The sequence below is a fragment of the Pleurodeles waltl genome, chromosome 5, assembly GCF_031143425.1.
Source record: "Pleurodeles waltl isolate 20211129_DDA chromosome 5, aPleWal1.hap1.20221129, whole genome shotgun sequence".
Classification (NCBI taxonomy): Eukaryota; Metazoa; Chordata; class Amphibia; order Caudata; family Salamandridae; genus Pleurodeles; species Pleurodeles waltl.
Genome location: NC_090444.1, coordinates 1,067,360,879 through 1,067,387,382, shown reverse-complemented (window position 1 = coordinate 1,067,387,382; position 26,504 = coordinate 1,067,360,879).

The window sequence follows — 26,504 nt, the reverse complement described above, 5'->3', positions numbered from 1 at the left end:
GACACAATAAGCCAAAAGACTCCTAAATGCTTGGGGGTCTATCTGACCACAGGTAAATGGAAATTGATGTGCTGGCTAAAGGGAGACCTGCTGGCCAGAAGCTTGCCCTGAAAAGCTAGTGATTGCTGAGCTGACCGGAAAGAACTTTCCCAGCAGTTGGAAAAAAGTGGGATTGTTTTCTCATATTTCCACTTGTGGAGGACTGAGAGACTTACACAGGAAGAAAGGCTTTAGAGGCTTGCCCAGGAAGAAAGCAACCTAAGCAGGCATGAAAACAAGGTTCATCCTGCAGAGACCTGTTTGCCACATGGAAAAAGGTTTAACAGAACTTCTCATTAAAGGTATGTACCCTTGTGGAGCTATGCCCAGCTACAGCTTCCAGCCTTGGCCTGTTGTTGAACTTTGACTTTTAAAAAGTGGCTCAGGACCTCCTTGCAGTTTTTTAGATCTGATACTCCACCACAAATGTGGCAGAGTACCCTGTCTGCCAAACGGACAGTCCACCTGATTTATTTACAGTTAGGTTGACCATAATGTTTTTGATGGTGGAGCTCATGCTGACAGAGCCAACAGAAACCTTACACCAAAAGCCCAACAGACTCAGGCTATCAGTGTAAGTACATCAAACTGTCCACCTATTTAGTGCTGGCAGTCTCATATACTTTTTAGACCGGAACCACCAGGGTAAGGTGAGCAGCCCGGAACAGAAAATAAGAAAAATTACCCCACACCCTGGGATAAAATGGTTGTATGTTGTTACCTCACTTCTGGTGTCATTACATCACAGCATTACATTGGGAGTAATTTCACATCCCAGCACTTTACATCAAGAGTACTTTATTTCATAGGTAAAATGGTAAGTATAATTTGTGTAAGTACATATGTGTGTTCATATATCTCCATGTCATTTAACATGTCATGATTTATCTAATATGTGAGGTTATAAGCACATCACGACTAAGCGCGTTATGGTTCATTTACTGAATCACAGCTAGTGAATATAATTTTATTTGTTATTTTAATTTTTTATAAACATGACTAAACTTTTAAGTGTGTGTTTTTCAGTGATTTTTAGAGAAATTCAAACATATGTTATGGTGTTAAAAAGAAACCTAAGCAAAACTTAAGTTGAAACTGTTATCAGTGCATTTATAGACTTATTTGATCCTGTGCCACAATGGCTTGTCTTATGGGCTTCAATATCCATTTCAAGCTCGCCATCAGTGCGCACAGACTTTGGCTGTAGTTTGTATTATGTGTATTGTTATGGATTGTGCTCTGGGAGAATATCAGTTGATTTTCAGTTTTACTCTGTAACCATAATTCCACCACCTCCACAGAACAACATTAAATATATATATGGGGGTTGCATGGACGCCCAAGCCCATGGGGACACCCACCTCCTCAGTGTAACATAATAGAAATTGTTATGGGGGCCGTGCAGACCACCCTGGGCCCTGGGGACCTTCACATTACTGGGGCTTCAACACTAAAAAACCAGGAGATGCACAAACTTCCCGGCCCCCAGAGACAACCACCTCCCTGGGGTTACAACAATAAAATGAAGTGGGAGTCCCCGAGGCCAGGCCAGGTGTTCAAGGGTACCCTGTCCCCACCCAGGCCACCCAGTAAAAATGTGTGTGGGTTGCAGGGGGTGCCTCAAAGCCCCCACAGACCCAGACAGCTCCATGCCTACTGAGGTAGCCAGCATTGCTCCTGAACACAGGAAGCTGCTGCAAATGGCAGCTTTCTGTGTGCAAGAGCTATAAATTCAACTTTTTCCCTGCCTTCATGTCTGCGGGCAGGCCAAGAGATGAAATCTTCACTTTCAGTAAGTGGGACTACTTTTTAAAGCTCTGGCTTGCTAGAAGCAGAGTGTTTGCTTTTGCTTGGTGGGTCCTGTCACAGCTCCGCTGAGCAAAAGAAAAATAGTTACCTTCTGAGGGTGGGCACCTCAGGAGGTAGCAGGAGCTGGCCCTGGGGATGGTAGTCCCCAGGGCCATATATGGCCAGGAGGGGGGGGCCGCGTGGCCCCACTCATATATTTTTATATATTTTTAATAAAGGTATTGGCCTCAGGGGAGTGGGGTCTGAATGGCCCTCCATCATATTTTAAGTGCAGCACCAGGGAGCTGGTGATCCCCAGGGTCTAGTGGGGCCAGACAGGCTCCTTGCTTTATTTCCGTAATGTGGCTCTGGGAGGTGGGGATCCCCAGGGCCCGTGAGATCCCATGCACCCTGCCCACATAATTAGTTTTAGCCACTGGTTGAGTGGTGGTCCCCGGGCCCCTGTATCTGTTATATTGCTGCCCCAGGGAGGTGGTCGTCCCCAGGGCAGTGGATTCTGCAGAGTAAATTTAGCCCCAGGGAGTTGGTGGTCCCTGGGCTTCAATAAGTCTTCGGAGGGGAGGACCTGGCCCACTTGGGGGCTAATCAAACTATAAGTGCAGTGCTCTGCACTCTTTTTTCTCAAATTCTTGATGGATCATTAGCTCCAGTCATGGATTTCACTGTGAATATACACACCCTCCCCCTTTTTCTGTCCACTGAAGCCAAGTGCCAAAATGGCTGCCAACACTTCTTGTTTGAAGTACTGGCAGCCAATCAGATTTCAACAGTTGATCTCCATTGATCCACTGCTTAGGTATACCATTTACTTCCCTTTATTATCTTGAAAACTGCTGAACGGAATTTCACCAGATAACAAAAACCATGATCTGCAGACCAAAAGCTACCTTTTTACGACATTTTGTGTTATTTCGTTCAGCTTTTTGGCCAGCAGGTGTGTCTATAGAGTCTACGGGAATTAACTAGGAAACATACTTTCCTGCCCCCCTTTTCTCTGTCCCCACTTGACAGATCATTCTGGAACTTCCCATGTATAACAAGACCATAAAGGGCACTTTTAAAAAAAACATTTATGAAGAGTTGGCAAACAGTGCTAAAGATATAGGCAATCCAAAAAGCACTTTTTCTATGGAAACTACATCCTAACTATAACTATCTACTGGTGACCTCCAGAAGGTAATATATGTTTTATGTTAATTAATATTCTTTCTACATTCATGTGATTACTAATATTTGTAATGTGTTTGAACTAAAGTACGTTCCCTACTCTTCCTTAAACTTAAGTAGGAATAGTAAAAGTAACCTCTTAGTGGTTCAACAATTCCCTATTGTTGCACTGTTTGGTGTCGGAATAGTAAATGTCACCCCCCTGAAATTCAGTGCTTTCCATACTGTTGCAGAAACTGGAGTGAGAATAGTATATTATACCCCTCTAAAGTCCAACACTTCCACTACTGTGCGCTGACTGGAGTGAGAATAGTAAATATTACCTCTCCAAAATTCAATGCTTTCCCTACTGTTACACAGACTGGAGAGGGAATAGTAAATGTTACCCCTCCAAAGACTAACACTTTCTTTAATGTTGCGCTGTCTGGCATGGGAACAGAGAATTTCTCTCTTCAGAAATCCAGTGATTTCCCTACTAATGCACAGGCTTGAGTGGAAATAGTACATTTTACCCAAAATCCAATGCTTTCTCTAATGTTAAATTATTTGGAATGGAAACAGTACATTCAACCCAAATTGTTTGGAATGGGAAGAGTACATTTAACCCCTCCAAAGTTCAACACTGTCCCTGCTGTTATTTAGACCTGAGAGAGAATAGTACATTTCACACTTTCGAAGTCAAACACTTTCTCTACTGTTTCAGTGAAGGGAGTTGGAATAGTTATTTTATCCCCTCCCAAGTGCAACACTTTCCCTACCTACTGATTTGGTGGGAATAGTATATTAAAAATTCTTAGACACCAATAGTTTCTATGCTATTGGTTAATCATTATTTAGCATTAATTAATACATTTTATGTAATTTGTTTTTATTTTAAAATGTTTTTTATGTTTATAGTGTTTTAGTAAATACGTTTTTTTTATTTTAACATTTTATTTAGTGCATTAATTAATTAATATATTTTTTGTTTTATGCTATTGAAATGTTTACATTGTTTATGGTTAGTTGTGTCATCAGTGATGTCATCTATTATGTCATTTGAGATGTCATCACTGATGTCATAAATGATGTCTTAGAACATGCAATGAGTGATGTCATATGTGAGGATATAAGCAGTGCATGGCTGAGGCAGAAGTTATAGTTAGCGCTGCTAACTATAATGGGTGAATTTCTGTGTTTTTTTAGTTCAAAACATTACCGTTGAAACTGAGACATTCACCTAATGCTAATGTTACTTTAACCTTTGTTTTTTTCAGTGAATTTCCCAAGGTGCAATCAAAAACACACATTTTTATTACACCTAACTTTAACTATACTTAAATTTTTGTTTTTTTACTGAATCGCTAGATTTTTTAACAATGATAAGTAATAATGAATTACCATACTTGAAAGTAGCCCCCTGCTGTGCACAGCCTTTGTCCGTGTGTGGTGGGAGGTTGATTACAGCCAACACTCCCCATGCAGCCAACTCCATACTGCACATAGCATTTGCCCATGCACAGTGGGCGGTTGGCAATATGGCCTGGCTCTGGGAACCCCATCTCCTAAGGCCACTCATTAAAATTAAATGGAGGTGGCACGTGACCCCCTTCCTGGGCCAATTTTGTCCCTGGGGACCCCAGCGTCCAGTGCCATTTTGAATAAGGCATAGGGTAGATAGCCCTCTCTCTGGGCCTATTTCAGGTGTGGGGATCTTATCCCCTAGGGCTCAGCATTACATTTAATGGGGAGGCATGCGGAACCCCTCCCTGGGCTGAATTTGGCCCCAGGCACCCCATCCCACCAAATAAATCATCCCTGTGGGAGGACTTCCTGGGGCCTCCAATGGGTCAGCTAGAGGGGCGCCCATCACCCTCCCAAAAAACTTGTTTTTCACCCTGGGGGTAGGCTCCCTGGGGCTTTTAGCATATAAAAATGCTGCCTGACTGCCATTTTTTCTACAAGAGTCTTTTGGGATCACAGTAATTTTTATCATTTTATTTCTGCTCTATTTTCAAAATGGTGATCTCGCCAGAGTCTCTGTAACTCTTTTTTTTCTGACTTTCTTTATTGGCTTCATAGGAGCAATATTCTACATCAAAACTCCTTGATCCAGTAGACACTAAAAGCACGAGTTACCACAATACTTGAACAATGAACATATCCATATTTACCCCCACCCCTCATGCTGCTTAATTGTTGCAGGATACATTTTCGTGTTGTAATCTTGTTACTCATGAAGAAACAACTGGGACAATAACTGAGCGGTGCATGAGCAATCCAAGAATGTATGGTCATTGGCTGGCAGTCCAGGAGAATGAATAATGTGGACCTGGCAATCATGTAACATCTCTCCAAAATTATTCATTCCACTTAGAATCCTGCATTCATTCCTCCCTCAAGGTCCCCCTCAGCCACTCCTGCCCTTTGCCATCTCGTAGTTTTGTCACCATCAGTGCCCAGGCAGCTAAATCATCTTCCAATCGCTCATCTTTCCTTACATGCTTCATTCTGATTACCTCTACCCTTGCCCATTCAAACATATCTCTAAGCCAATCAGCGTAGCTGGGGTGTTGTACACTCATCCTTTTAATGGTGATGTGCCTTTTCACCAATAGCAGGCCGAACAGAAGGAACTGGTGGCTGAGTTTCTTTTTCACTGGGGTCTGGATGAGCCACAGCAATACCATTTGTGGAGAACGCAGTACCTCCCATCAAATCACCTTATTTAAAGTCTCCAACGCTATTGTCCAGTATGGCACAATCACAGAACACTGCCACACCACATGCACAAAGTCTGCCGCAGGAGAATCACATCGAACACATTGAGATAGCACGTGGTGTATATCTTGTATACGGTAGTAGGTGCAAGGTATGGCTGGTGTGTAAAGTTGTAGTGTATCAGCCTAAAGCATGTATTAGAATTCACTGTGCGGGCCCCTTCGTGAACCTGTTCCCATTCTCAGGTGATGAGTGACTCGCCCTGTGTGTGTTCCCATTTCTCCTGTGCCTCGGGCACGTTTTTTGGCAGGTCTCCTCTCAGTGTACGGTAAAGATGTGAGATCAGTCTACGTGCCCCACCCAATGTGAGCAGCCCAGCCAATGTCTGTGAGGGCAATTAGAATGTGCAGGGATGTGTAGTTGTCTATAACATGCCATGCATCCCTGTACTACCATTGGTGATGGGGCACAAAGTGCTTCTCAAAACCATATGCATACTTTCAGCATGGTATAGGGGTGCCTGTGTTGCAGGTCCAATTGAACATGTGCAGGAAATGGCATGCAACTGTCATGCAGTGTAATGCATGAAAGGGGTCCATATGGTGAAACCCATTCAAAGCCACACAAGGTGGGTTTGACATGACTGGGAAATAGGAACTGTTAGAATGTGCCAATGGAGCATTAAAATAAATTACTCTCTGGTGGCACATTGTGCTACTAGGGGCCCATAAATGAGGGACCTGATGTGTGGGTCTGCGCCATATAAACAAGGCACTAGTAGAGATAATCTAATGTGTCATGTGAACTGCTACTACAGCTGACTATTGACCTATCCCTTTGTCAATGCAGAGAATGATGTCATACTCCCGGCTGAGCTGCCTGTCATAGAATTCTACGATGATGGTGATGACCAGCTTGTAATCAATCCTGACACTGTCCAGCATATCCTTGGTGCCATTTAGATATCATCTCTGGTTGTAGGGAGGACTCACAGCATTGTAGGGTCCTAGATGACCTACTGAATAGACAACACACTACCTGATAGACAACACACCACCTGCCAGCTCACCCAGAGCCCTGGAGCCCCAGGACTCTGACATCATTTTTCAGAATACTGCAGTAGGAGTCCAGTGGGAGCTGGTACAGCAGGTGCGTGTGGGGATGGAGACCACAGTAGGCAGCCTAGTGGGAGTCCATAGGTGCCTCAATCCAAATGAGAACAACCCTGCTGCCATCAGAGACAACTACTCTCCACTTCTTGGACTCCAGCAGTACCTGGCCGACATCGCTGGTATCTTGAGGCAGAGGCAGGAACAAATGCCCTGCCAAAGTGGTACCAGTGAGATTACCAACAAGCCGGGGACTATACAAACTGTCCTGGAGTCCATGGAGCAGAAGCAGGACTCCCTCATTAACAACTTTCCTGCCTGCCGCTATGGCATTTCTGCTGTGTTTAGAAAACAGCAGTTCCCCCTTGCTGCAGTGATGCCTTTCATATTTCTACAGATGACAGCAGCCAGGACCTCGGAATCCACTACTCCAGTCCCTGATGTGTGTGTACCACCCTCCATTTCAACTCCAGCAACACTCCTGGCACAGGAAACACCCCACACATCAGACTCCTTGCGAATCGCTATTTCCGACTCGCAAAACGAGATGCATGTAAAAATCGCTATACCAAATAGCGATTCGGTGCGGAGTCGCACCACAATTTGAGACCTCGCAATTTGCAAAAGCTTTATTTGCGAGTTCACAATTTGCGAGGTCGAAAATTGCAGAAGGGTGTGATCCGGACTCGCAAATTGCGACTGAGTCGCAAATTGCACGCAGGTGCAAATAAAATAGTGAAAAACGCACTTCCTGGTTCTGACTGATGACATCAGAACCAGGAAGTACCCGCATGGAACAGGGAGGAGCCTACCCAGCCCAAACAGCAGAGCCACACCCAGCTGAGAGGAGCTACTACAACAATGGCATCTCAGGACAAGGAGACACCCAGAGCTGGCAGGAAAAGAAAACTGAAGTTTTCAGAGAAGGAGCTGGAGGTCCTAACAGAGGAGTGCTGACTGCACCATGATGTATTGTTTGGAAAGGCAGCAATGAGTGTCCCTGACACCCAAAAGAAGAAAATCTGGCAGGACATCCTCACCAAGAATAATGCCATTGGAGTCAGCCACCGCACAATAGATGAGGTCTGCAAAAGGTGGTACAACTTCCGGTCCAGGACCAAGGAGAGGGTGGCTGAGCGTATGAGGGAGATGCATGGCACTGGAGGAGGCCCATCTATAGTACCACCCCCTACAGCCATAGAGACCATGGGGGAGACCACTCTGGAGCCGGAGGCAGTACTTGCAATTGGAGACCTTGACAGCTCAGCTCCAGGAACATCCAAAATGTACTTATTTACACCACTATGCACCATGCACACAACCACAGTACACATAAGCATGCATCCTCCAGATTAGCTCCATGCCTATGTTGCAACCTATAGAACAGTGCATTATGGGCAATGTAGTACAGTAGTCCAAAAATTGAGAAATATTTATTCTGAGACATCAAACATATGTGAGGCACTGACAGTGTATCCCCTGTGTCCCACAGGTCTCCCACAAGGACCCACCAACAGCCCTACTATGCAGGAGATGAACCAGCCACACACACAAGACGAGGCAGCCACAGAAACTGCTGGGGAGTGCATGACTACACCACCCGTCCAACATGCACCAGAGAACATGAATGAGCCTTATCTGGGTCTTGAGGCAGCCAACGTGACACCGAGGCCAATGATGAGGGAAAGTCTACCACATAGGTCAGCTGGCTCTGTGCGGAGACGGCATTGCCCAATGCAGTCAGCGAGTGGGGAGGATGTCACCGTTGAACAATTGTTGGGACTGGAGGCATCCTTACTGCAAAGTCACCGACTGCAAAACAGACACATGCGGGTGATGAATAGAAACCTGAACAGACTGCAGCAGACACTCTCCCAGGGTTTTGCCAATGTGGACAACTAGTTCACTGCTATGAACACAAACATGGCAAACCTTACCGGTTCCATAAACGACTTGGTCAGGGATATGATGGCAGATAGGGCACATGCAAGGCGCAGGGAGCAGATCACTGCTGCCCGTTTGGACAGACTGAGGGGCATATTTATACTCCATTTGCGCCGAATTTGCGTCGTTTTTTTCGACGCAAATTCGGCGCAAAACTAACGCCATATTTATACTTTGGCGTTAGACGCGTCTAGCGCCAAAGTATGAGGAATGAGTGTCATTTTTTTGCGTGAACGCCTTCCTTGCGTTAATGAGATGCAAGGTAGGCGTTCCCGTCTAAAAAAATGACTGCGATGCAAATGCGTCGTATTTATACTCCCGGGCAAAAATCACGCCCGGGAGTGGGCGGGGCAAAAAACCCCGCATTTGCGCCTCTTTTTAACGCCTGGGTCAGGGCAGGCGTTAAGGGACCTGTGGGCTCAAAATGAGCCCACAGCTGCCCTCCCATGCCCCCAGGGACCCCCCCTGCCACCCTTGCCCACCCCAGGAGGACACCCAAGGATGGAGGGACCCATCCCAGGGACATTCAGGTAAGTTCAGGTAAGTATAATTTTTTTTTTTTTTTTTTTTTTTTGGCATAGGGGGGCCTGATTTGTGCCCCCCTACATGCCACAATGCCCAATGACCATGCCCAGGGGACATAAGTCCCCTGGGCATGGCCATTGGGCAAGGGGGCATGACTCCTGTCTTTACTAAGACAGGAGTCATGTAAATGGCGTCTGGGCGTCGTTAAAAATGCCGCAAATCGGGTGGAGGCGATTTTTTTGCCTCAACCTGACTTGCCCCATTTTAAGACGCCCTAACGCCATTTTCCCCAACGCCGCCGCTGCCTGGTGTACGTGGTTTTTTTCCACGCACACCAGGCAGCGCCGGTCTGCTAGCGCTGGCTAACGCCATTCAATAAATACGGCGCCCACATGGCGCTTCAGAATGGCGTTAGCTAATCTTTTTGGCGCAAAACTGCGATAGCGCAGTTTTGCGTCAAAAAGTATAAATATGGCCCTAAGTGTTTTAATTGGGCATCTTGCTACCACAACAACCTGCCTGTCAAGGCACACAGTGAAGCTGCAGGTTGAACTTGGCCATTTTGCAGGTGATGTGGCAAGAAGACTTGGGTGCAACCGCCATGCAGTGGACCTGATAGAGACCAGCCAGGCAGCAAGGGGCATTGGCGTTACCCCTCAGGATAGCGAGGAGATCTCCAGTGTCAGCAGTGTATCTGCCACTGATGCACGAATCCTGTGGAGTAGCAGTGCCCTGCAAGGATCAGGGGACCAACCTGGATTGGGCCATGGTGGCCGTAGTAGCAGGAGTCTGTGAGCTACCAATCTGTGTTGTGACTGAAGCGCATGAACTAAATGTGTCAGACTTTACTTTTTGCTTTCTTCGTGTGGTTTAGTTGACAATATTTTCTTCATTATATTCCTGAAATTAAAGGGATAATTTGTTGTACTACACAATTGGGCTATGTGTGTCTTACATCAGTGAGTGTTGTCACGGTTGCCACGTACCTGCCAAAGTAGTGGGTTGCAATGTGGTTTCATCCCTGTCTGCCCTCCATTGCGATGCTTCCACCCCCAGGCTGTCGATGTGGTAGCTTTTGCTCCTCATCCTCTGAATCTGTGTCGTCAGGGGTGAGATATAGCCCACGTCTGGTGGCAATGTTGTGTAGGATGGCACAAGTTGCAACGATCTTGCATGCAGCTTCTGGGGCATACTGAAGTGCCCCTCCACTTTTGTGCAGGCATCGGAATCGTGACTTCAACAAGCCGAACATCCTCTCTATGACAGCTCTGGTCCGCCGATGTCCTATGTTGTATCGCCTTTCATTCTGATTGCCAGGTGTTAGGTATGGGGTGAGTATCCATGATCTCAGGGCATATGCACTGTCACCTGTGTGACAAAAGAGGCAAAATTAGCAGGGCACCACAGGGTTACGCAGTGACATGTATTTAAGGCATCAGAGTGTACTTGACAGTACCTAATAAATATCCGTCGCCAAACTCCCCACGTTCTAGGCGTTGGTGTATCCGACTGTGCCTGAATATGTATGCATCATGTGTACTCCCTGGATATTTAGCCATAATGTCAGTAATTACATTATGGGTGTCACATACCACCTGGATGTTTAGTGAGTGCGTAGATTTCCTATTGTGGAACACATATTCCAGATTTGCTGGTGGACAAATTGGTATATGTGTCCATGTCCACACACCCTATTACATGGGGGAAGTTTGCAATTATGTAGAAGTCCAACTTGGTGCTGTTAATTTCCGCATCATTCCTGGGAAGGTATATACATCTGGACATGTGTGTGTGAGTATGGCATCTAGGAAACGTCTGAAGAATCTTGACAGGGCACTTTGGGATACCCCACCTGCCACTGCAATCACCCCTGATAGCTATCGGAGGCCAAGAGGTGCAGTGAGCATAGTACTGGCACATGTGTGGGGATAGCGCAGCCGCGCATTGTCTGGCGTTCAAGCTGAGGTTTCAGCAGTTCAATGATCTCTAAGATAACTGCACTGCTCAGTCTGTATTTATCATATATCTCATCCTCAGTTTGTTGAAATAGTGTCTGCCTGGTTCGGTATATCCTCTCCTGTCTCTGCCTCCTCCTCCTCTGCTGGGCAGCCTGGACTCTCTTCCTCCATGCAATCACGTATAGTGCAGCCATTGTGAGAAAGCCATATGCCTTCTGCGTCTCCTTTTATACTTTGGTTCTGGTTACCACGTGTTCGGAATCAGTGCTAATCTGGGTGTGCAAAATGGGCTTTCTGTGACTAGTCGCAATTTGCGACTGGCTTGTGCATTCGGTTTGTTACTCGCAATTTGCAACTTCGTAATTGTGAGTCGCAAAATCAGGTCGCACTTTTTGCGAGTCAGTAATGGGTCGCATCGCTATTTGGAACTCCGAAATGGCATTGATACATACCATTTCACTTTTCGCGAGGTCGCAAATAGCGCTGCGACCCATTTGCGACTCGCAAAAGCTTCCTACATCTGGCCCATAATTCACTCGCAAATCCACCCAGTAGTTTGAGTCTGCGGAACATGGACAGCTTCTATTTTGCTCTGTGCTTAATATCATGCCAATGTGGCAAAAATTAGCAATGTCACCTCTTCACTCTCCCTCTGTTGACCTCTCACACATGTGGACTGTCAGTGTGGCCAATCCTATCTAATGGCAATGTGATCACCTCCCCACTGATGCACTCCTCTCCTATACGTCTCCTGACATGTTTCACCCCCCCCCCTTGGACTCTGCCTGCCCATCGAATGGCTTATGATCACAATTAGCGTTATTCTCCTTTACAATGTACAGTCTGCCAATTGCAAATATTGCACATGTAAATAAAATCACTAAAGACATAATTTGGGTTGAATCTGTGTCTGAGGCAGAACTTGTTTCATCTAAATGCATTTTGTGAACTCAATACACTGAGGGGCCTATGAAGATAGCAGTGGAGCAGCACAGTGCTGCATTCAAGTTAGCTGTGCTGAGCTGTGTCTACACAAAAAATGCAGGGTATGTCATAAATAATAGATTCCTGCGCACCCATGTGTATTGGCCACTGCTGGTACTGTATCTGCTGTCTGATGCCAATGCAAGCACCCTTGGACCATAGTGCTAGGTCCCTAGGTTGGAGGCAAAATTTTTTGTGCACAAAGGTGTGCCTTCCTGCACATCAACAACCAATAATTAATATTTGCTCTTTCTATGTATGCTGAAGAATGCAGCACACATAGATAAAGCAAAACATTGGTGGAACAATAGTATTACTCCCCATTGTGCCATGCCGACCCCACTGCTGGTGTGGCCTCCGTGTTTTGGCACTGCCTCAGATGTACATTTGATTGTAAATCTGAGGCAGCATGAAAAACAATGCTTGTCATGTGGGTATGTCCACAGCAAAACCCATTGGACAGACCTCTGAGGCATACATCTGAGCTGGGGGGGGATATTACAAATGTGACATCTAGTCACGCAAATTTGTGTCTTGACACATTCTAAATATGGGAAAGGGCAAAGCGCCACTGGAGCTTGACAAACTGTGATGCTCTGGTGGTGCTGGGGGCTTGTCAATATGCTCCTTAGTAGCTGCCCATGGGATATGTGTGGATTAGTGACAAGCATGAACCAAGCCCACTGACTGCATCATGATTGAGGTGACTGGAAGCTATGTCGACTAGCAAGTATTACCTGAGGCTCACAAGCATGGCATGTGACAATTAGCAGGTATGTATTACAATAGCTCACAACAATCCCAAACAAGGATGGTAGCAACTGAACAACATTGATCCAACAAAAAACTGAATGCATGTGTAGGATTGTGAGGGTCACTTATGAAAGTCTCAGTAATAACTCCTACAATTAGTTGGAGTGCAATGACTACAACATGATGAGAATTCAAGTCACATAAATTTACGACACAGAGAAATGCTGTATGAATATCTGTTTTGGGCTGTGCATCAATGCACAACCAGATTGCCACGTACATTGCAGATCAATGTCTGGATTCAGTGATGTCATACCATTGCCAACCTGACAGGTACTTGGCCATTGGGGATACACATTGTCAGACAGATAACTACCTACTGCTTGTAAAGGCAAAGACATCTACATAAAATTACCTGTGCAGACATGTGATCACCTAAACAGAAAAACATGATGGAGACCATACATTGTGGACAAACAAATGTAATAAAACTACAGTTATAACCCTATCCTACCTATACTAACTTAACTTATACTATCTTAACTTACACTATCTTATCGTAACGTAACGTATTCCTAAAACAAACTTATCATATCTGAACTAAACCTAGGCATCAGACGCATCTTGTTAAATATTAACTCCTCCCACCCTCTTACAATACATCCATAGACAAAGGCAACATATACTATAGCTAGCAATTACCTAACTAAACATGTAGTCTAAACAAATATATGTAATTTTTTTAAAAACGTTAAAATTTTTTGGTATTATTTATTTTTTAAACACAGACACCCAACACACCCCCTCCTTCCAACCAAGCAAAAGAGATACCCGATAACCGACTCACCCTAAGAAAAAACGACTATATCCTAAAACTATTCTACACTACGCTAACTAAGCTAACCCTAACTATCTATATACCACAAATATGTTGCAAACTATATGAATGAGGAGGGAAGTGTTCTCCATCCTGCTCATTTTTTGTTGATGTGGGCCTTTATTTCACAGAGCATTACCATGATCTGCTCAGTCCAGTGCTCTAACCTTGAAATCCTGTACTTCTGGTTGGCAAGCTCTGTTCTGAACACCTGCACTAGGCAGGGCTCTATGCACTGCTGAACCATCTGGGATGTGCTAGGGGCACTCGTGGATGCAGCTGGTAATGATGGTCCTGCAGTGGATAATTCTGCCACTGTAGATCCTGGCACATGTGAGGTATAAGACTTTCCTGCTCTGTGGGTGCTGGGGGCAGATGGCTTTTTGGGTGGACGCCCCTGTGAAAAAGCCTTCCATGTCCCTGATGCTTTCTCACTCTTATTGAGACGCCCCATTCCTCCTGAAGCCCTTCTTATCTTGCCGGATATGTCGGTAGCCTTTAGCATGCTTAATGTTGGAAAATGGGTTATTGGTAAGGGCAGGTGGGTACCTACACTTAGCAATAGGCCACTAACCTCCACTAAGGTCCAGTTAGGTGTCAGTAAATTAAACCCAGCTCAACCCTTGGAAGCTTGGCAACGAGCGTCAAGGCTTAATTTAGGAGACAGAGTGTAAAGCATTCAAATATCACAAAACAGTATTTAAATAAAACACAGGAAACAGTTTAAAAATCCAAAACCAATTTATAAAAATAGATTATATTTTTAATTTTAAAATGACACAATAACAAATAAAATCGGATAAGGGGAACCGGAGATATGAATTTTAAAAGAATTATTGTTTTTTAGCGCCTCGAAACAAAAAGCGCCAATCGGGTCATCTGGTTGCACCTCGACCGGGGCAAAGTCAAAGTTTCAGGCCGACTGTGATGGAGCCCGGCTTGGCTACAGGCCGCGGGAGCCCTCGGTCAAAAGTTTACCTTCACATTTAGTCATTTTTCTGAAGATTTTCTTCAGTGGGATGAACCTGCCAGTCCAATCCGACCTCCTGGAACTCTTCTCCGGATACACGTCACAGGAATCCTCGGTGGAGATTTTTACCTTCGGATTAGTCATTTTTTCGAGGTGAAAATCCTTCGAACGGGGTAAACCTGGATCTTGATCCGACGTCCTTGGAGCCCTCCTCGGATACGCTGCCTGGGAGGTCCCGGTCAACTTTTTACCTTCTGACTTAGTCTCTTTTTCTGAGATTTTCTTCAGCGGGACGAACCTGCAAATCAGGCCGGGTTGCGGTTGAGGCAAGCCGTCTAGAGTTGTTGCGGCGGGTTGGTGCCTCTAAGAAGCTTTCTTTCAAAAGTACTCCAAACTTCTCCAAACTTCTGGGGCTTCTCCCAGAAGTCTTTTTAAGGTTATTTTGAGGTCCACAGCTCACCCCAAGGGTCCAGAAGTTCTGAGATGGTCCTTGGGGGGTGCGGACTACAACTCCCAGAATGCACCTGTCGCACACTCCTTTTTGGCCACTGGGCAGTGGTCAGCTGGTTGATTTCTTCAGGAGTTGGTGTAGGGGACTCTGGTTAGCAATTTTTCACCTGTAGGAAACAGGGAGTCCCTCCTTGAACCAGGTGAAGCCACGCAAAGACCTTCTTGTGGTGAAGCCCAAGTGGGAAGCTGATGCAGTCCTTCTGAGTGCAGGTTCCAGGTGCAGGCCAGGGGTCCAGCAGGGCAGTCCTTCTTCTCCTTTGGTTCTTCCTTGTTGGATGTGGTAGGGAACTGAGGTGTGGGTGCAGGTCTGCCAGCTTTATCCTTGCTCCTGGGTGAGAAGCAGGTGGGTCCTGGTTCTCCAATCAGGTGCAGGGTCCTTCCCCCTGTGATGATCACTTCCTGGGAAGTGTGGCAAAAATCAATCCCAGGAGGCAACATTCTCCAAAAATCCATCATGGCTGAATCTGATTTTTGGAGGTTAGATCTAGGTGAGCCCACCCACTGGTGTGGCTAAAAATCATCAACACACCCCTCTCCTGCCCTCTCCTAATCTAATCAAGGGGGCACCTAGTTGTCTGGGGTTGCAGGATGTGGGGGTGCTGCTGGTTGCTCCAAATGTCCTTCTCTGCCTTTGAAGACCAGTTTGGCAACCCTCCCCCTTCCTGCCTCACCATCAGCTGAGGGGAGATTCCCTCCCACAGGCACATTCCTTTGTGTGAAGCCAGGCCGCTTCACACCTCATCAAGGCAGCCTGGCTAGCCTGCCAGATGCTGGCCAATCAGAGCACAGCAGCAAAAACAATGAAGGGCTGACATTGGCAACTTTTCAGGTAAAGTTTAAAACTCTTTACCTGAACAAGTTAGATTAAATCCAACAACTGGAAATTGTTGGATTTATTATAACAATTAATTTGATACCAAACTCTTGGTATCCATTACTTAAGGGGACTTTTAAAATTAAAATAAAGTCTCCCCATTCCTGCCTATGAACGCCATTCACTACAATGAGGGAAAAACAAATTTGGCTGTTTATACCTCACCAGGGCTTATAAAACTACTTTTATAAGGTCCCTGCTTATAGTTACATGGCACCAAGCCTTAGGGGCACATAGGGCACACCTTAGGGGTGACCTATATGTAAAAATAAGGTAGTTTAAGACTTTGGAACTACTTTTAATTCCAAAGTCGAATTTGCATATAACTTTAATTTAAAAGCAGCCAGCAAGGCAGGCCTGCCTTTAAAATGACACTGGGCACCTCAGCAGTGCACCTATGGGTGCACTATCTATGCTGTGGTCCCTAAACCTACATGTCCTACCATATACTAGGGACTTATAGGTAGGTTAACTTAGCCAATTATAATTAGCCTAATTAGCATATTGATTTTACACAGAGCACAGGCCCTGGGACTGGTTAGCAGTACCCAGGGCACCATCAGAGTCAGGAAAACACCAGCAAAAAGTGGAAAATGGGGGCAAAAAGTTAGGGGGCCTCTGCAATCAGCCCTGTTTTCTCACACTTAGTAAACTACTGCTTCTTGGATAGGGTCATGTTGGCAGCTGCAGCCAGAATGGGACATATCAGGCATTTGTCTATTGGGTAAATGAACAACAGGCATGCAATTAAAACACCAACTGCAATTCTCACATGTTGGTCAGCATAAATCACAATGACATCTTGAAGGTCAAGGTTGATACACATCTGCACATCAACTATCATCTCTATATTGCACATGTTGAAGGTACCAAGGCTAGACAATGTTGCACAAAACCATTTTACCATCTTGGAACATCTTCAAAGGACCATGTCACCATTGACCACGTTCATCATACACATCAGCCATGTGACGATGGTAGGTCACAATCATCATGTGGATTGCTCATCAATGTCCCTCATGTTTGTGCAATTGACCTCAGATCTGTAGGCATGTACCAAAGACATCTGAGCAAGGACTGCCAATGAAAGCTAGTTTCATGACGGTTTGTGCCTGAAATTACCAGGACAGATGTCTGAAGACATAGCAACATGGAAAATGGATGTCACAAGTATCATATGTTTAAATGGAGAATGGAGCAGTCACCCATGTCAGATAGAGTCACGTCACTATTCTCATGGCCACACAGATCAGCGCCTGGTGAGTTGTGCCATGACATTATGCATAGCCCGAGAGTCACTTAATGTGTGCCACTATGCTGCCCATTGCCTTTATACGGATCCAGAAATCTGGTCAGGGTGTTGCTCCCACCACACAGCACCACAATCACATAACTGGGTGCATGCCTGCCCTACAACTTGTCTGTTAAAGGATTTTGGAACAACAATGGCTAATGCTGTACATTGTATGAAGCTGTTTGCATCACATCATGGACACTAACATGAGCACCACTATCTAATGATGTACTGAGTGATGGTATGTCGAATGACAATGTTGTATGGGCATCCCTCAAGACAATAACACATATCAGGTTCTGTGAGGTTGACATGGGTTGGCAACGTAGCAACATATGACATAGAGTAAGGGGCAGCACATCACAATGGTGATTAAACTTTGGCATTTGTGAGGTGTAGAATGTTGCTCACTGTCCACTAAATCTTAGGGAACAAGTCACATGGTCAATAATCCTACAATGACCTGAGTTACTGTGTTTTATATGTGGCACACAGGGCAGTAACATGTTTAGGGAACTACATCTAGCAAACCTGCATACATGTATAGGAACCTGAATTTCTGTCATATGCCGTTACTGTAATCACATACCATGCCCAACATTTACAAGGCTCTTGTGCCATATGTTGCCACTAGTGCATTTGTTACCTGGGATGCACTATCTGCACACAACCACAAACATACATTCCGTAACCATGTATGGCATACTATGTCTGTAGTGGCATACATGCACTTGTTACATGGCATCTTACACAACATACCACATCACACACCATACTTGCAACATACATTACACATTCAGATTGGCACTCAGTGGTAGCATTGCGGTCCACCTGCAAGAAATAACATATTGCATAGCAATGTGACTACAGGAACAAGTAATACTATGGACAACTATTGGATATTACACATGATTTGTTAATGCACATAGAAGACTTAGGTTGATGAATGCTCAAATAGGCCATTTCACATGTCTCTGTGACATACATTTTTAGGGCAGGTTTACATATTCACAGATGTGCTGGAACCATGCATACAAGTCTTAGCTACAGTGTTCAAATTTTGCAGATGACTTCCCACTGCAACATTTTTCAAGCAAGGCCAATTGTAATGGCACTCTGGACATACATGAGCCATAGGACACACTCAGTAATGCCTCCCTTTGATCCTGTGTCCCTTTTCTCATTACATGTACATGACTATGCAACATACAACATTAGTCAGGCCCTTAGTGGACATGTACAGTTCTTCCTGGTAACAATCTACCCTTCAGCCATGAAATATCTGTGTTGTAATTGGTGCACATCAAACTGTTTTGCCAATACACAGGGACAAGGACAGGAATATGGCATTTGTATAAATAATGTTGCATTACTGCTCTCGACTGCTCTTGACATGGATGCTGTTTTGCACAGACACAATACTCCCAACCCTGCCCTTGGTCTGTACTTGCTAAAGAAGGGCATATGTCCAACAGACATGTATTTGCAATTCCATAACAGGAGTCAGTCACATAGATTGTGCACTTACCCACAGTTCCTCTGCCCTTAATTTCCAGGTAGTTCAAGAGGTGCCTTTCCAGCTTGATAATGTCCGCCCAGTGACGCTTAGTTTGCGAGGCAGTGCGCTCTACTTTGTAAGTCCAAATCCAGTGGAACAGGACCATGTCTCTCCCCAGCTTGCGTGCCACCATGCTGTAACCTTGAATCACTTGCCCCCCCCGGCCACCATATTGGGCAGGAAATGAGTCATCAGCCAGATGAAACCTCCTACTTCCTCTGGACTGTGGTAACAGGCCCTTCCCTTCCCAGACATGACAAAACCTCAACCTATTGCACTCCCAAACAAAGAAATGATCCCAAACTACACCCAACTAACCTAACTTAGAGAACTAGGCCCAAAGACTGACACCCCACAATACAAAGACAAATCAATACACTACACAATGATACAGGACAAAATGGAAGCAAAAGACACTACAACAACAGAAAATAGCACAAAAAACAAATAAACCAGCACTCCAAACCAAAGATTCAAATACACACAACCTCACTCCAAGACTGATAAAAAGACTGTGACTGTAACAGAAAGTGAAACTAACTTTACAGTTCCTGGTGTGCAGCATGGCAGCTCCATTACCTCACTTCCTGTGGTGATGCGCAACATTTTTTTGCAATGCATCATTTTTTTCAGACGCAACGAGTGAATGCATCTGTTTTGTGTCTCATGACAACACAACATGAAGGCCTTCATTTGTGTTGCATGGTATGCATAATTTTTGGCAGACGCAATGCTTTAAAAAAACACGGATTGTGAAATTTTGTCTTTTTTTAATATGCAATGTCTGTAATAGGTGTGAAGATGTATGTTGTCATGTGTAACACATGTATACATTTTCACAGTGATGTGGATTGTTGTCCTACCTGTCAATGTTTGTGTTGCACATACTCTTCAATTGAAATGTGTAAAATGTATGTGTTGTGAGTATGCATGGGTGGTGGTACATGCCTTACAAGGATCAGACAAAACATTGGCCTAATCTCTTATACCTCATGGACACAACAACTTCTTAGGGTTGCCTCGTATGCAAACTATGGACCAAATTTACAAGACCCTAGTGCCACTTGTGCAACACTGGATTAATTTTTTTATGCTAATGTGGCGTTAAGGAGGCCATTATCCTTTGCAATATTTGCAAAGTGATGCAATGCATGCATTGCACCACTTTGTAACTCCTTGAACTACATTATGCCTGTGCCAGGCATAATGTATGCAAGTGTGGCATTCGCATGCAGGGAGGGCCATAAAAATGGTGCAGTGAAATTCACAACATTTCACTGCACCATTTTTAGCATAATTTTTAATGCTGGCCTAAAGCAGGTGTTAAAAAGATGTACACATTACTTTCAATGGGATTCCCTTCACTTTGCAGGACTAGCACCACCATTTATGGTGCTAATGCTTCAAAGTATCACCATAGCATAATCAATTATGATGCTATTGTCCTAACGTGTGCCACGGTCACTGTATTGTAAATATGGCATACACATGGTGTCATTAGGGGGGCCCAGTAGGGCGCAAGAAAAGTGGAGCATCAAAGCTGATGCACTTCAGTCTTGGATGTGTTGGCAGATCAATGTATTGCTTACTTTACCCCGAGGGATGCCATGGACTTGCAATGCAATGTGGTTCCTGTACCCACGTGTAGAAATGCGCACATGTCAAACAATATGGGCTGCAGCTGAAGATGTTATACAAGGACAGGGGGTGGGTGTGTCACAATGTGTGTTGCAGGCAAGTGCTGTGATACTTTGGGTCCAATTTACAAACCGCTGGCGCAAGAGGAGCTTCACTTTTTCCCACCTTCATGTCTTGTCATATGTACAATATGTGTACTGTGAGTGTACAGATGTGAGAGTACATACATTAGTGGAATCACACTATGTAGAGGGCACTTTTGGTACGTTTGTGTAGACACACAGCTTGGGATAGGTGGCCCACGTGCACAACATGTTTATGCACATGATACCCTTGCTAAGTGCATATGCAGGGATGCTGGTGACTTTCCCTTGAATGTAGGAGGATTACCCACCCCTATGGAAGTGCATTAGTGTGACAATGTGATGTGTGCCCAAAGGGGCATACATCAAGCTGTCATGTAATAAGGGTAGCTTACAGTTCTCTGTGCAGGTAATTGTTGGGATGTGCTGGATACACGTTTGTCATGAACATGTTTATTTACATGACATGTGTTCTTCATGTGTGATATTTTCAGCAAACTACAGTGCTTTATTCTGGGATATGAATTCAGCAACCCTTCATATACATTAGTGGGTCATATCACTCCTTCAGAGCAACATTTTTGCTGATGTAGGTCAACAACATGTTACCCTCTGTTGATATATCCCTAAGGTATGTAAGTGTTAGGAGGTTGTTTCCTTAAACACAAGGCCCTAAGATGCATATTTGCATGTGTCCATATTCAAAGTTGCAGACTACATAAACTGTGGGGTACATTGAGTTTGCATTTTTTGACAATGTTCCTTGCACATACACTTTGACTGTACAATTCCACCTCAAGTAGTTTTTTTCAGACTTCTTTTAGCAAAGCATCTGCATGGCAGGGGTGCCCTCAGACAGGGATGGTAGGATACACATCAGTGCACAGTCACATGCAGGAATCCAACTGTACAAGTGAATCCTGTGCCTTTTCATATACTGGGGACTTACAGGTTCTTATTGTCAGTATTGCCCTCTTATATAGTAGTAACTTACAGGCTCTTTTTGTCAGCCTTGCTCTCTTATCTACTAGGGGATTACAGGTTCTTATTGTCAGCCTTGCCCTATTATCTACTAGGGACTTACAGGTTCTTAATGACAGCATTGCCCTATTATCTATTAGGGACTTACAGGTTCTTTATGTTGAACTTGACATATTATGTTATGTTAGGCATTGGTACTTAATTGAGAGGAAGTGTGACAGGGACATGTCTGCAGACCTATGTTACAGATAGTATCAGTTCTCATATGCATCACTCATACTTGTTTGTGCTGGCCAAGCACATAGGGGGACTTGCTGACAGTGTGACTGGGATGTTAATTGGCCTATACAATGTGTGAGCTTATGTGTAAGGCCTTACATAGTTTCAATGTGTTTTTTTGAAGTCAGTGTTCAACACTGTTTTTCATTCCCTCACACTGTAGCCAGATTGTGTACTATCGACTTTAGGTGCCACGTTGCTGGCAGTGTTCAGGCAATTTGTACTTGCTGCTCATCTTCATCATCATCACTGTCCAGTCCTTCATGCACGTCATAGTATTTGGACCATGTGACATTTTGAAATGGACATTTGCTCTTCTACAGGCCAAGCCTATTTGCTGCATCATGACCACTGTATGCAGAATGACTGACTGACACCAACACATCTCCAGACTCCAGTCACAGCACTTGTGTAGTCTGTGAGTCACTTCAGCAAAGTGGCTGGGCCAAGTGAGAAGTATCTCAGCTGTCCTTCAACTTGTGTGTGATAGTCATGGGCACTCACACACAGCTGCAGTCAACATCCTGTGCCAGATGCACAGTATATGTTGGTGGATTTAGTGATTTGTTTTGACAACTATGATTGAAACATACCTGTGTTCACATGTCTGTGTCTTGATTGACACATGCAGGTTGGCAAGGTTTTAAGACATGTCACTTGGAAGATGACAACTGAAATGTGTGACAGGCCTGGACATACAGATGCAATGTCCTCTGTAGTTCACTCACTATATGTCCTATATGTGTGTGTAACTGAGGGATATGTTGTAAGTTATCACCTGTGATTGTGACATTCAGACACTGAGTTGTAACATAACTGACGCTGACTTACTGATATAGGTACTGACTACTCTTACACTAAAAAGGTCAGACATATGTACAGCTTTCATCACATGGACTCACAATTTGTCTGCTGTCAGATTTCAACCAGACAGTCTTTTGTGATATATGTATTGCTGTGTGACATGTGTTTTCAAATGGCAAAGCAAACACTACACATGCACATCAAAATAGCAGTGTCATGTTTTGTGAGATATGGGCGAGTTGTCGATGCATTTGAATCTGACAAATGCTCCAAGACAAAAGTGTGATCATGTGAATTATTTAGATTTTGATGCACAGAGTGGAATTGGGTAAAATTTTAAGGTAAAGACGTTTTGCACAATATTTGTCCATCTGCATGCCTCACAGTAGTATTTTGTGCAATTTCCTCGTGAGGTGGATTGTCATTGTCCTCATCCTGCTCCCTGGGTCCTCCACCTGTTCATCCCTAGGGACATTGGCCCTAACACAAATGTTATGCAATATTGCACACACTAGAATGATTGTGCTCAGAAAGGGTGGTGTAAACGTAACAATCTCCCCCCTGATAAATCGAGGCATCTGAAAGTGGACTTAAAGATGCCAAATGTCCTCTCAATCACATTCCTTGTTCTTCTGTGTGCCTCATTGCATTCCTTCTCACCATCAGTGAGTAGGTTCCCATAATGTGTCATCACCCATGGCTGGATGCCATATCCTTGATCTGCTGCAATTGGGGAAGAGAGACAAAGTCAAAGTTGTCCTTGTGTTTCCTCCAACTGGCTTTGCACAGTGTTTGTCAGTGACATAGAGACTCTTAATTGCATCTTGGCATATGTGGGTTCCCGTTTGCATACATGATTGTATTGGTGTGTTTTGGTGTACCTTTCAGTCAGGGGTACAGCTTCAGGGACTTGGAGATTGTGTGATTTTTGTGGCATGACACATCACCCATGCAGTAGGTGTCTGAAGTTGCAGATTAGTTTACATTAGTCCTGTCACATTTGACCTGCCAATGTGCCATGATTCCTGAGTTTAGACGGTGGGTTTGTATGGTATGTGCTATGCAATGGGTGTTGTGTCCTGTGTGTCACATGTGAACCCACCCATGTGTATATGGTACACCTCCTTTGCACACAGACCTGTTATCCATATTTTCTGGCTAGCATGCATGTGTGTCTGTAGACATTATGCTAAGTGTGGCATAGTAGCTTCAGATGTGCTGCCATGTATGTGGCTAGTTTACATGCCCCAGTGGCACAGGACGGCACAGGTATTGTTTTGCTGCACTGCCCTGCAACACTGGTAAAGGCTAGTGATGTGCCAAGTCTACTAGATATGGTGCATTTCTGTCCTCCCCCAGTGCACTGACACTAAGGCAGCTGCCAGGCTGCAACACTGGCACCTTGCAGCATGGTTCAATGATGTCTGCATTGTGGGGGGTGATTGTTTCTCTGCAGTAAGGCGTCCCTTCCTGCACCTAAACAATCAATGATGGGGATTTCCTCTTACGAAATGTGCTGCAGAATGCATCACACATAGGAAAAGTGTACACAAAGAGAATATACATTTTTGCTGTTCATTGGACCATGGTAATCCCACACCTAGGGTGGCATTGTTTATTGGTGCTGCCTCAGGTTCACATATTGTCGTAAAATTGGGGCAACACCAAAATGAAAAGTGTACTGCAGTGGCATGCCCAGAGCAAAACAAATTGGAGGCTCCTTCAACATAAAAGGGCAAAATTACCAGCCCCTAGCGCCACTGTAACACAATTTGTTTAATTTTCCAGTATCACTGTGCACTCCCCCAGATTTAGAAAGCCACGCAAAGCCAAGTTTTGTGGCTTAGCACCACCTTGTAAATATGGGCCTCTCTGATGCAGTTTTCTGCACAGAGGGGCGTGAAATTGGTTTTGCTGTGGGCATTTCACCACAACCCCCATTGCTTTTGATGCTGCCCCAGATTTACAAGGAACCATAGAACTGAGACAGTGCCAAAAACTAACACCACCCCAGGGGTGGCATTAGCATGGTGTAACAAGGAGAAATACTTTGTTTTCTCCTGGTTTTTGCTTTTTTGCATTCTGCAACACACATCGGAAGAGCAAAACACCATCCATGATTGTTTAGGTGCAGGAAGGGACCCTTCCTGCACCTAAACAATAATTCAATAATGAGGATTTGCTACTTCTAGGTGTGCTGCATTCTGCAGCACACATAGAAATGCCAAGTTGCCATTGTAGCTTGTTTATGTGCAGGAAGGGACACCTTCCTCCACCTAAACATTCACTTCTTGCAACACAGACATCATTGCACTTTGGTGCAAGAATGCCTGCATTGGCACAGGCAGCTAGATTTAGCACCAGCACAATGGGACACACAGGGGTGCTGTGTATTTTTTGTAATTAAGGCGCATTTCAGCATTTTAGAAATAATGTAGTGCAGCACTGCCAATTTTGGTGCACCACTTCTCTGCACCAGTTCCTTTGAAATCTGGCCCTAAGTGATGTGTGTGAACTACCCATATTTTCAAGGCGGCATTAAGACACAACAGGTGGCTTTACACCACCTTGTAAATGCAGAGCGGGCATTGCTCTACCCAAGCATCTTTAAAAGTGGCAGTCCAGTGATGCAAGGGGCTTTTACATGTGGCCCTATGTGAGGGTGATGTGCATTAGATGGGTGGAGTGATGCATGTTGCATATGTGTTGATCAGCGGTCATCCATGATTCCCTATCCATGTGTGGGGAGTGTGGTGTGTGTATTGTTTGCCCCATATGTCTTGTTTGTTGTATGTTTTATGTAGTTGCCGCTTGCTTACCTCTGAGTAGGACATTGTCATAATGTCCGTCCTGGAATTGTTGGTTGATTATTGAGCACCTGAAGATGAAGGCATCATGCACACTGCGAGAATAAGTTGCAAGGACAATCGTGAATAGGCCCTGATGGTCCACAATGGCCTGCACATTGATGGAGTGCATGTGCTTCCGGTTCCTGTACAGATGTTCTATTGCCGCAGGAGGGACGAGTTGCACATGTGTGCAATCCATTGCACCCAGGACATGCGGGAATCCAGCGATTTGGTAGAATCCCTGTTTCGTCTCCTGCTGCAGTTGCTAGGTGTTGGCGAAGATGATGTGGCGGGAGTAAAGCTGATGATGACATCCAGTACAGTTGACAAGAAGGCAGAGAAGGATGGTTATGAGCTGCCACCCACTCATGCTGCAGTTGTCTGAGAGGATCCAGATGCCAGCATGTACATCAGAGCCAGGTCACGGGTGGTATGTTTGCCCCCATGTCCACTCTTGCCATGATGGTGGGTGTAATCTGTTGGAGCAATTGGACTATGTGCTGCCGCTTTAGACAATAGTATCGGAGGCACTCTTCTTCCCTAAGGCCAAGGATGGTGGTATGTTGGCAATATACCCACTCTCTTCTTCTGTGCTGCATTCTTAGCGGCTATTCTGGTGGTGGAGGGTGCTGTGGTAGTGCTGGTACTGCTTGGTGTCATCGCTGTCATTGCTTCTCGTTGCCCAGCAGGAGAAGTAGCAGGTCTGTGTTGGCCTGTTGGTTGCCAGTGTGCCTTTTTGTGTTTTCTTTATGTAGCAGTGTTTGAGCGTCATTTAACATCTGGTCTAACCAGGTGTTAA